The sequence below is a fragment of the Saccostrea echinata genome, unplaced genomic scaffold (genome assembly GCF_033153115.1).
Source record: "Saccostrea echinata isolate AGI-Se365-2 ecotype Australia unplaced genomic scaffold, CSIRO_AGI_Sech_v1 ptg000029l, whole genome shotgun sequence".
Taxonomy (NCBI): domain Eukaryota; kingdom Metazoa; phylum Mollusca; class Bivalvia; order Ostreida; family Ostreidae; genus Saccostrea; species Saccostrea echinata.
This window is the reverse complement of record NW_026889778.1, coordinates 21,697,501-21,707,764: the sequence shown is the minus strand read 5'-3', so window position 1 is coordinate 21,707,764 and position 10,264 is coordinate 21,697,501. Positions and strand designations below refer to the sequence as shown.

Here is a 10,264-nt window from a genome sequence, read left to right as displayed (position 1 = left end):
ATATTCATCAACCAAGATAGTTGTGCTATACATCAATACATGTACATAAATGACCCTTAGAACTTGGTCCTGTAAAATGGACAAAACTTTGGTCTAAAGGTATATTTTAGATGTTAGAACTTGTAAAAAAGACACATTTAATTTTTAATAAAAATTCAAACAAAAAAAATGCCAAAATTATGTGTTATATATACATGATATAGAAAACCCTATATTGATTCCCCAGGGTGTTGACACTACAAATAAATGTAAAAAGAAAATGCATTTTACATCATGTAGATAGTGATTCACTGTCAAAAGCATGAAATGTTGAAAGATAAAGTATAGACTTTCATATACATGTATTGAAAATGTTTAAGATTTTACCAGCTGTTATTTTCTTTATGTAATCTTGGTGTTATTTTAATGTTTTTTTTCCTATAATTGTTTAATCAGCTGATTGTGTCATTATAACCATAAAAGTACCTTTTTACTTTTTTTAAACACATACTTCTGTATATGGGGGACTGTTAAAATGCCAAATAATTATACATATACCACGCGTTTTGGCATATTCTTCTTTCTTGTGTGTACATTAGGTAGTAAAACAACAACAGTATAAAATAAATAAAATAAACAACTTACGTTTTTAAAAACACATTCTTGCATCATCATGGCCATGTCAACATCCGTATCCACAACTTGTACTGCATTAGATTCGACCGCAAACTATTTTCTCGGCGTTTATGACAAAACTTGTTATACAGTGTTAAAATATATTTTAATTCAAATAAATACTCACATTATTAATAAAAACACTTTAAATTACGTCCTTTGATTTTTCTCTGATTTTTCGGAATTTTACTTTGGAAAGAACGACTACTCCCTTCTTAAACTGGTTTCCCGCCCCGTAATCTAGACGCTAATGGACGAGTTTACCATGTTAAATCCCCGTAGACTTTGAATTTGCCGCCGTGTCAATACACTGGTTGACCTCGAGGGTTCGTACAAATGCAGGAAGTTTGGAAAAAAATCAATCTACCGATCGAACCTAGGTTGAAAGCCAAGGTATTTATATATTTTGAGATATCTTGCAAAAAGTAGTGACGTTCCGGTCGTGGGACAGACTATAAATAAACATTATCAATGAGAAAGACTACATGTGTTTACTTTAGGTTGCATTTTTTTTTAAATTCCAAATAAAAATAAGAAAATTTACAATTATCTACTTAGAAATTCACAATATCTCATAATAAATTATGTACAAAGTTGTTTTTTTAAATAACATATTTATTTATTAAAACACAAGAATTGATAGATATGCCAGAATGATTGAACTTTTAATACGCACAGTCAAGATCTACCAGGAATGCAAGAATAGAGAAAAATTTGACGTCATTTTAACTGAGACATTATTTTATTCAATTGTGACAGCAATCAAGTGTACTGTGACGCATCTGAAACAACGCTGCGTTAAAACGTATACGCAAACAAGATTTTTTTGTTTGTTTGCATGTTGTTTAAGGTCCCTCTCAAGAATTTTTCACTCATATGGAGACGCCACCACTTGCCGGTGGAGAGCTGCAAATTTTGTCCTATACTCGACACTTACGGCCATTGAGCAGTGAGGGGTCTTTTTCGTGCCAGCACCTACTGCGACACGGGACCTCGGTTTATACGGTCTCATCCGAAGGACCTGTCTCCACGTCTCGCAGTTGGATTCGAACCCGCGACTTAAGGATCAACTCCTTACTTCGCGACTCTAGAGCAGAAGCTCTAACCACTGCGCCACGCGGGCAACCACAAAAAAGGTAGATTAAATCATTAATTTTAAAAGGACAAAATTAAGAGAACCCCAATCTTTTAACTGGCGTCATAATATCATAAATATTATGGATTCAGTGGAAGATTACGTCGATGGGTCAGACATGCAAAGGAAGACCTTGACACGTGGTCAGAATGGATTAGATGTATCTTAAAATCTCGCATTAAGCAATTTAGGGGCAAAATGAAATCAACTATTTTTCGGAACAATTTCACGTGTACAATGCATTTTACGAAATTCCTACCCTAACACCAGAATCCACGACCCAGGATCAAGGAATTTACAAATGTGGAAGAGTTACCCTCATCATCAAAACTCTGCTCTTGAAAGATTAACACATTTCCGCTATATCCTCAACCCACCCCTCCCCGTAATGCCAGAATACCTGACCCTGGGACCACAAGTTTTAAAGATTCTGTTAGAAGCTCCCTTGTTCATCATAACTGTGTTACAGAATTAATGCATTTCAGTATGCTATCAATAGAGCCTCACCCTTTCAACAGAACATCTGACCCAGAGGACATGGAACTCACATTTCTGGAAGAAGCGATCTTGTTCATCATAACTATACACTATAGTTTCTTAACTTTATAACCAGAAGCAGAAAAAATATTTTCAAAGATATTATGCTTTTTCACTGCTTTTTCATTACATAATCACTGTCCTTCGGATGAGACTGATAAACCGAAGTTCCGTCTCGCAGTAGAAGCTGACAAGAAAAAGATCCTCACTTGCTCAATAGCCCTGAGTGCCGAGTATAACTCAAAATTTGGAGCTCTCCACCGGCAAATGGGGGCGTCTCCAAAGGAGTTAAAAATTCGCGAGAGGGACGTTAAACAATACACGAATTCCACCAGAAACCCCAACTCTGGGGCCATATATTTCACAATTTTGAAAGAGGCATCCTTGTCTTACTTAATCATGCACTTAGTTTGTAAACAATTTCCAAGAGCTTTAGGGGCCACGAATTTCAAAATTTTTGTTCCCTCTCACCAATATAGCCAAAATTGGTTTAAATTGGTTTACTGGACCAGAGAAGAAGTCGAAGATGTTCAAAAGTTTAGGACCGACGGACGACGCGCGACGCAAGACGACGGACGAAAAGAGATAGCAATAGATCTTACTCAGGTGACCTAAAAAGATGATGTCGTAGAAGTCATGGAACACCAGTTAACGATACAATTTTGTGTTGTAGCTGAAAAACTTGAAAATAAAACCAAAATTCTGGAGGAGGCACGAAATTTTTCAAAAGCAATGTGCACATTGCACAGGCGGTATTTGAATGATGCAGACTCTGATGTGGAATCCAATATAGATATGGTATCAGTCGAGACGATCTGAGAGATAACGGATTATCTGTAAAATGCTGGTCAAAATCTTTCAACAACGTTAGTAAGGTCATGGCAAGTGTCATATGAAAACTTTCCGAACAACCCTCGTATTGCAAGCAAAGCAAATACAAGCCATTAACAGATATCATGGGCAAAATAAGAAAATTTTAAAATATGTACATGCACCTATGTTGTGAATTAAATGAGACTTTACTTACTGAATGTTATATACCGTAGGAACAATTCAAATTTTGAATAGCTATATTTTACGATTGTTTGTTAAAGCATTTATTTTAGGGATTGAATTCATTCTCCTTAAAACGACCAATTGAGGCGGCTTCCTTTAAATTGTTGGAAATTTTCTAAAGCCTAAATTTTAGGTACGTAAGTTGATGCTAAGCTTCGGATAGTATACGATGAATGTTTAATTAGGTAATATTGATTTGTACATTACCATTTACAAACTGATGACATACTAGTATTTAGCCATTAATCACGATACAAATGCAGTTGGCGTTCTAATTGCCTCTGCGTATTTTTCTGTCTGTTTTTTTACTTGTCTCTTTATATTTTTCAGTGAACTTGCGATAATGAAACTTAGTAAAAGTTTAATGTGTAGGGGACGATTAGAATTTCCATTCTCGGTAAAGTATATGCACGACCTAAAAAAAATCATATACCATGGTTTTTCTGATCAGTGTCTATTTCATCAGTGGTCTCGACTTCATATTTTCAATCTAGCAATTCTTCCAAATGTCATATATCAATATTCTTGATTTAACCCTTTCGACACCGAATATAGTTACGTCTATAACGTCATGGATGCCATACTATGACGTCAACTGAAACGTAAAATAATTTGCTTCAGAAAAAAGCGTCAAATTGATAATGAAAAGCAAGGTAATAGGATGTTCATAGTTTTCAAGGAAAATGCGCATAATATAGTCATATTCATTCCAATAATTTTTAATCGCCATAAAGTAAATTTAGCAAATATTTATCCTGTAGCTAGAATACACAAGGAAATTCTTTAAATATAAAAAAAGAGACATTTTTAATCTTTTTCAAGTAATGTTTCTACTAAATGTATGACTGCCGTCACGAGAAAAGGGGCCCTTAAATAGCCTAGTCCTTTTTGAATGCATATATATATATATATATATATATATATATATATATATATATATATATATATATATATAACTTTTAAAAATATCTGCTTTTTCAGTATTTTATAAGCATTTTAGAAAGGCACTTCAAAACAACGTTGACGTTACTCACAGTAAACGTACTGATGTCGCGTTCAGCAATTTCAGTTTCTAAACATTCTTAAAATCATTTGATAATCGTTTTGACACATAAAAACTTGGGAAAATATTTGTTTTCTTTTTCTAAGCTACTAGTATGTAATTATTCCTAACTAAGAAAAGACGCCTTACATGCAGTTCATACTTCTAGAGGCAGATCCATTAATTACGGAGGAGGGGGATCTAGACGTTTAGGATCTGGGAACGGTTTATATTCAGTAAAATTATTACAATTTCCCACAAAGTATTCTTTTTATATTTGATAATCTAGCTGAATTAAAAATGGATATAAAGCACTTGAAACATTACCACCACCCACCCACCCCCCACCCCCAAAAAAAAATCGCAGATACCCCATAGAGAAAAAAAGAAATCCAATCCAAACAAGGAGACAGCGCGTAAAGCGGGTCATCCCCTCGCAAAAAAAACAAAAAACAAAAAACAAACAAATCGATCTCGATATAAAAAAAAAACCCTTCAGTTAAAAGTACGCATTCACTCCACAACTCACCCACCCACAACCACAAGCGCGTTACTTTTCCCCCTCTAACTTTGAAAGAAAGAAAAGTACTCCAAGTATTTTCTGTATCACCGATGAATTCTAACGGGAAATTGATTCAGATGCATGATGTGTAAAATACGGTAGTTGCTTGTTGTGTGTGTGTGTGTGTGTGTGTGTGTGTGTGTGAGGGTGTGTGTGAGGGTGTGTTTGTAAACCCTGTCAATTGGACACGTGCTTTAGACGGCACACGTTTAAATGAACACGGAAAAATCCAAATGAACACGAAATGGTGGTGTTCAGTTGGATTTTATCATAAATCAACTGGAAAATGTCCTAGGATGCATCCCATTTCAAAAAAATGAAGTGTTAATTTGACCGGATGCATGAGATCTGTGTAATGAGTGTGTATAAGATGACCACGGATCCATCATTTTTTCTTCTCGGCGAGACTTACACACATTGCGAGTGCGCATGCTCGTTACATCAAATGACGTCGTAAATGACATCATAATACAGTACCCGTTTCACACTTAGTCATGTACATGAGGACGAAGTAAACTTTGTAAAAGGTAAGTAAAAAATCTGTAAATAAATAAATGAAAAATTTTATGTATTAAATATGGCCTATGAATTAATGAGTAAAGATATGTGTCCATTATGACATTACGGCATTATTGTCTACTCAATATTTTTCCTACGGTATGTATACATGTATATGCTGTATAGTTACAATGTGCATCGTTGCATGATTGCAGTATAAATGGTTTTAACCAATATACTAAAAGTTATTATTATTAATGTTAGTAAAAACATAAAGAAATTTTTTTCTATATCTACATGTATGTCTCTGGGAAAATAAACACGTTCCGTATTGGCATTTGTTGTACTCGCGGAGAGAAACTATTTCTGCATCTAATATTTCAATTTTATTGAATCAACGTTGATCTTTTGCAATGTGTAGCAAAATATATTGTCAAAAATTTTAAATGTTTTCTTGCGTTTCGCATCTTGTTTATGTGTCATGTCAAGTTCGAAGGTTTCGTATTAAAAACGAAAGTAGAGTCGGTCACGCCATGTGTTATGGGCAGGGGAAACGTTCAGTCTGCCTGGGTTATATATAGGTACGTGGGCTACTAAAATCATTGTTAATATTGTGTACACATTAAGCTGTCAACTAAAAAAACACATGTACTTCTGAGGCGTGAATATTAGAAATAATTTCTGCACATTTAAATTATGAAAGGGGAGGGGGGGGGGGGGCAGCTGTTTACTTCTCCCAGGGACATAATGATATAATTGTTAAGCATGTATAGGTCCCTGCTTCAACGTGATCTTCTAGCCCTGACAAACTGAAGATATAGTGCAGCTTATAAGTTGATATTTATGTCAAAGACATGCTGTGCATTTAGACAGTGACATGCCCTAATTTTAATGTACAAAGATTTCAAAGTATGAGAATTTAAAGATTGATACTTGTCATTTTATTGACATGCACTCATTATTGCATTGGGACAATTTTGAGAGAATATGTAAATATAGCTGTGACAGGGACCTATATACTAGTATATAGGTTCCTGACTGTGATGATTCATGAAAATGATGTGACTTCTACTAAGTTACAGTCATTAAAGAATATTTTCCTATTTATTTATCATCCTGGAATTCATGTTTTAAAACTGATGTTATTATTATAATACATTTCAGGTAGATTCATTGATTTCGGATCAGAAAATTATCAATGTTCATGGATTCCCAGAACACAGCAGGGAGAAGTTTATGGTATGAATGCAATTATATAATATTCATTCATTTAATAGTATGATTAATTTAAGCTACATGTCAGGAAAAAAACAAACACTACCTGAAGTTCTAATGATCTGATTTCATGTTCATGATAATGTGTTTGTGTATCAGCATGATCTGTATACCTTTTCCTGCATTGTTTCATACTACAGTCATGAATCAGTGTTTTACATGTAATATTTATTTACCTTAATGACAGTCTGTTGGCCCAAGACCGGCAAATATTTGGGAGGATCAATAAATTTAAAATTAAGTCTGTATGTTATCAGTTAATTGTGCCAGTATAAAAAAATTAAAGGTTCAGTTTAAAGGACAAAGATGGAACTTCACCAGAGATACATGTAGTCCAGATAAAGAGTAAAATAAAATTATTTAAATGGGATATTAAAAAAAAAGATGTTTGCAACTGACAGTCATACCAATAATTTTCATTATTTAGCTATTTTCCATAATAAACAGGACAGATAATTAATACTACACCATTGGCCATTGTTGTCATTGGGGTATACCATGTAATGTATTAATATATTAAACAAATAAGAACTACTATAAATTCTCTTTTATTGTGTGCACACTTTTATTTTCAGCAAAAAAAAAAAACAAAAACAAAAAAAACAAAACAAAACAAAAAAAAAAAAAACAAAAAAACAAAGAAGGAGGGATACACACTTATACATGTATTTATTGGGGTATAATGCAACCACTGAAATTCAAAATGAAGAGATTTACTTCCATTCAGGGATTTAAAAAAAAAAAAATGAAAATTAAGATTTTCCAAATGCAGAGAATACAAGTATGTTATATGGAATTATGATTGAACATTTACAAATATTCAAAATCCTTCAAAAGTTTTCTGTCATCAAGGGTGTACATCATAGAGACATAAATAACAGAGATTTGCAGCTGTTTGAAATCTTGCAGTTTTTTTTAACTCACTCCCACTCTAACATGAGGCACTGGAAAATGCAGGGAAAAGTCATTTTTGTTTTTTTTTTTTTTTGAATATGGGATTAATTATGCATAAATTAGTGAAGCTAACATTGGCATTATGTAAAACTGGATCTATTAGCAATTACCGTTAGAATAAAAAAATCAAAAATTTCAACAGGTTTTATGATTTTTCCCCTCAAAGTAATAAAAAATGTAATCACACTAGATGACTCTGCTCACTTATTTACATTATCAATAGAAAGGCCAGAGAAGCTACATTTTATATATATACATGCATATATATATATACAATACATGTATATGCTTTTAAAGCAGAAACATTCCTTTATTTCGACAGTTGTTCATTGTTAACCGTAATTGTTAACATTATCTATTCAACGAAATTAAATCCCACATGAAATTTTACATTTCAGTATAATGAGTAGGGTTACATTCGTAACAACGAAATTTAATGCCCACAAAACCTTCTCAGATAACAAATAACAAAATTTTATCCCCACGAAAATTTGTGCTTCTACAGTATATAATCAACACCTTAATGCGAGTAAAACTTACAGCAGATGCATTTAGTATTTTTAAGTGCAGTGACTGGAAAAGCACAGTAATTACTCAGACCAAAGTCAACTTAAATCATTATTTAGTGTTAAGGAACAAGTTGTTTGTAAGTGTATTAAAAATACTAAACAAGACAATAAAAGACAAGACAATAACAACAAAAAATATAAGGGGCCTCATAATCTTTTAGAGGGAATCATTATTAACTAGATGCTGTCATGAGACAGTAATACCCGCACTAAGGTGTTTGCCTCTAAATGCACACTCCTTCATATTGGGCTTACCAAGGAAAAAGTCCAAATAATTCTATAATTTACAAAGTACATGTATTCGTCAAATCGAGCATAAAATGCTCAGGTGACCATGTGACCCATGAACCTCTTATACGCATTTCATATACTTAATTCATTACCAGTCTGAAATATCAGAATTTAATTAATGTTGTAAATTAGGTTTTAATAAAAAGGGGGGGGATATAAATTTTTGGCCCATAATTGGAACTTTTTAAATTAAATTTATCTTCTCAACAACAAATAATATTATTTTAGTACAAAGCGTTTTTGATGAATTTATCAAAATGTGCAAACTTTTTTTAGTATTTGATTAGGCAAAAACCTCCTTGAAAAGCCATACCCAATCAATTTATATGTGTCCCCTCCCCCCCCCCCCCCCCAAATACACACACACACAATTTGCCTGTTTTTGGAAATAGGCCTAGATGGCAAAGTTATGTTAAAACATCGTTTGTTATGATAATTTAAAATTTGTTCTTGTACTGTACATGTATGTGAACACCTTTTTGAAAATTTCTACATCACATTGGGCTTGCGTCACCCTACCAGTACTAGTACTAGTTTTACCATTATCATTTTTAGATTGCACATGCCATGTGACATGGTGCAGTGTTACATGTATATCAGTGGAAATTAATTCATTTTGTGTTTTAATTGGATTATATTTCATGAAGTTGACAGGACCTATGACAGTCGGTAAGTACAAGTTTAAGTATAGATTGGGGTAAAATAAACCAAAATGCAAATGGTTAGGTTAAAGTTTAAAAAGGATCAAAGATCATCGGCAATCTCCTATGCAGAGTTGTCGTTCGTTTCTCTCTCAGACACTGAATGTATGAGCCGATCGTAGAGAGTGGATCATCGATGCCACAATAGACGAATTTCACATTCTGAAGAGTTATCTCCCGTTGTCGACATTACATTCAGTTACAGGCATAGATCCGGGAATTTTTTTCCGGGGGGGGAGGGGGGTCCACACCTCGGTCCAAAAAAATTCCAGCCCAGAATTTCCTGAGGAGCAAAATAAAAAAAAAACAGACAAACAAACAAAATAAAAACAATGATGGTGGGGTCCATGTTTTTAAAGGGGGAGGGCATCCAAAGTCATTTTTTATTTGCTTCTGTAAATCAGTATATAGTCCTATTTAAATAACTCTGCAAATTCCAGGGGGGGGGGGGGGGGTTCCAATCTCCCTAGCCGCTCCCTGTCCCTGAAATGACAAATGATCATGCGACTCCTAAATAGTAGAAAATTTTTCCATTTGACTAGACATAATTTTGTTTCTTGTGTTATTATGTTATGTACATCTAATGGTTTAAGGTTATGAACCCTTGAGGTCATCCCCACTCTCTTGTTCATAATATGACTACATCAAATTAAATAGAAGTGCATCAATGATAAGATTACTTGACATTTCATTCATGAATTTGGGTCAACCTAGAATTAGGAATGAAAATCATTCAAAGAGATGGACCATTAAACTATTTGTATGTATTCACATTTTTTTTATGTCAAACCAAAGTATTAGACTAGTTTGCATACATGAACAAACTGGGGTCTGGGAAGGGGAAGGGGCAAGGGGAAGGAGTTATCTCTTTACGTCTTAATTAATTGTTGAAAATTCCTAAAATGAATGTTAACCTTAAATCCGACTTGTACGTCTTCATTATTTTTAAGTGGTGGTGTCTCCGTATGAGTGAAAAATTCCCAAGAGGGA

General features: G+C 33.7%; 1 long non-coding RNA gene across 1 annotated transcript in view; it reads left to right on the top strand.

Annotated features, from left to right (window-relative positions):
* Nucleotides 1-6,028: 6,028 nt before the first annotated feature.
* Nucleotides 6,029-10,264, top strand: part of LOC133194631 (uncharacterized) — a 16,967-nt gene continuing 12,731 nt past the window's right edge. Inside the window, exons 1-2 of the long non-coding RNA XR_009722141.1 lie at nucleotides 6,029-6,065; nucleotides 6,649-6,723. This is a non-coding gene — a long non-coding RNA (uncharacterized LOC133194631). The remainder of the gene's footprint in view (nucleotides 6,066-6,648; nucleotides 6,724-10,264) is intronic.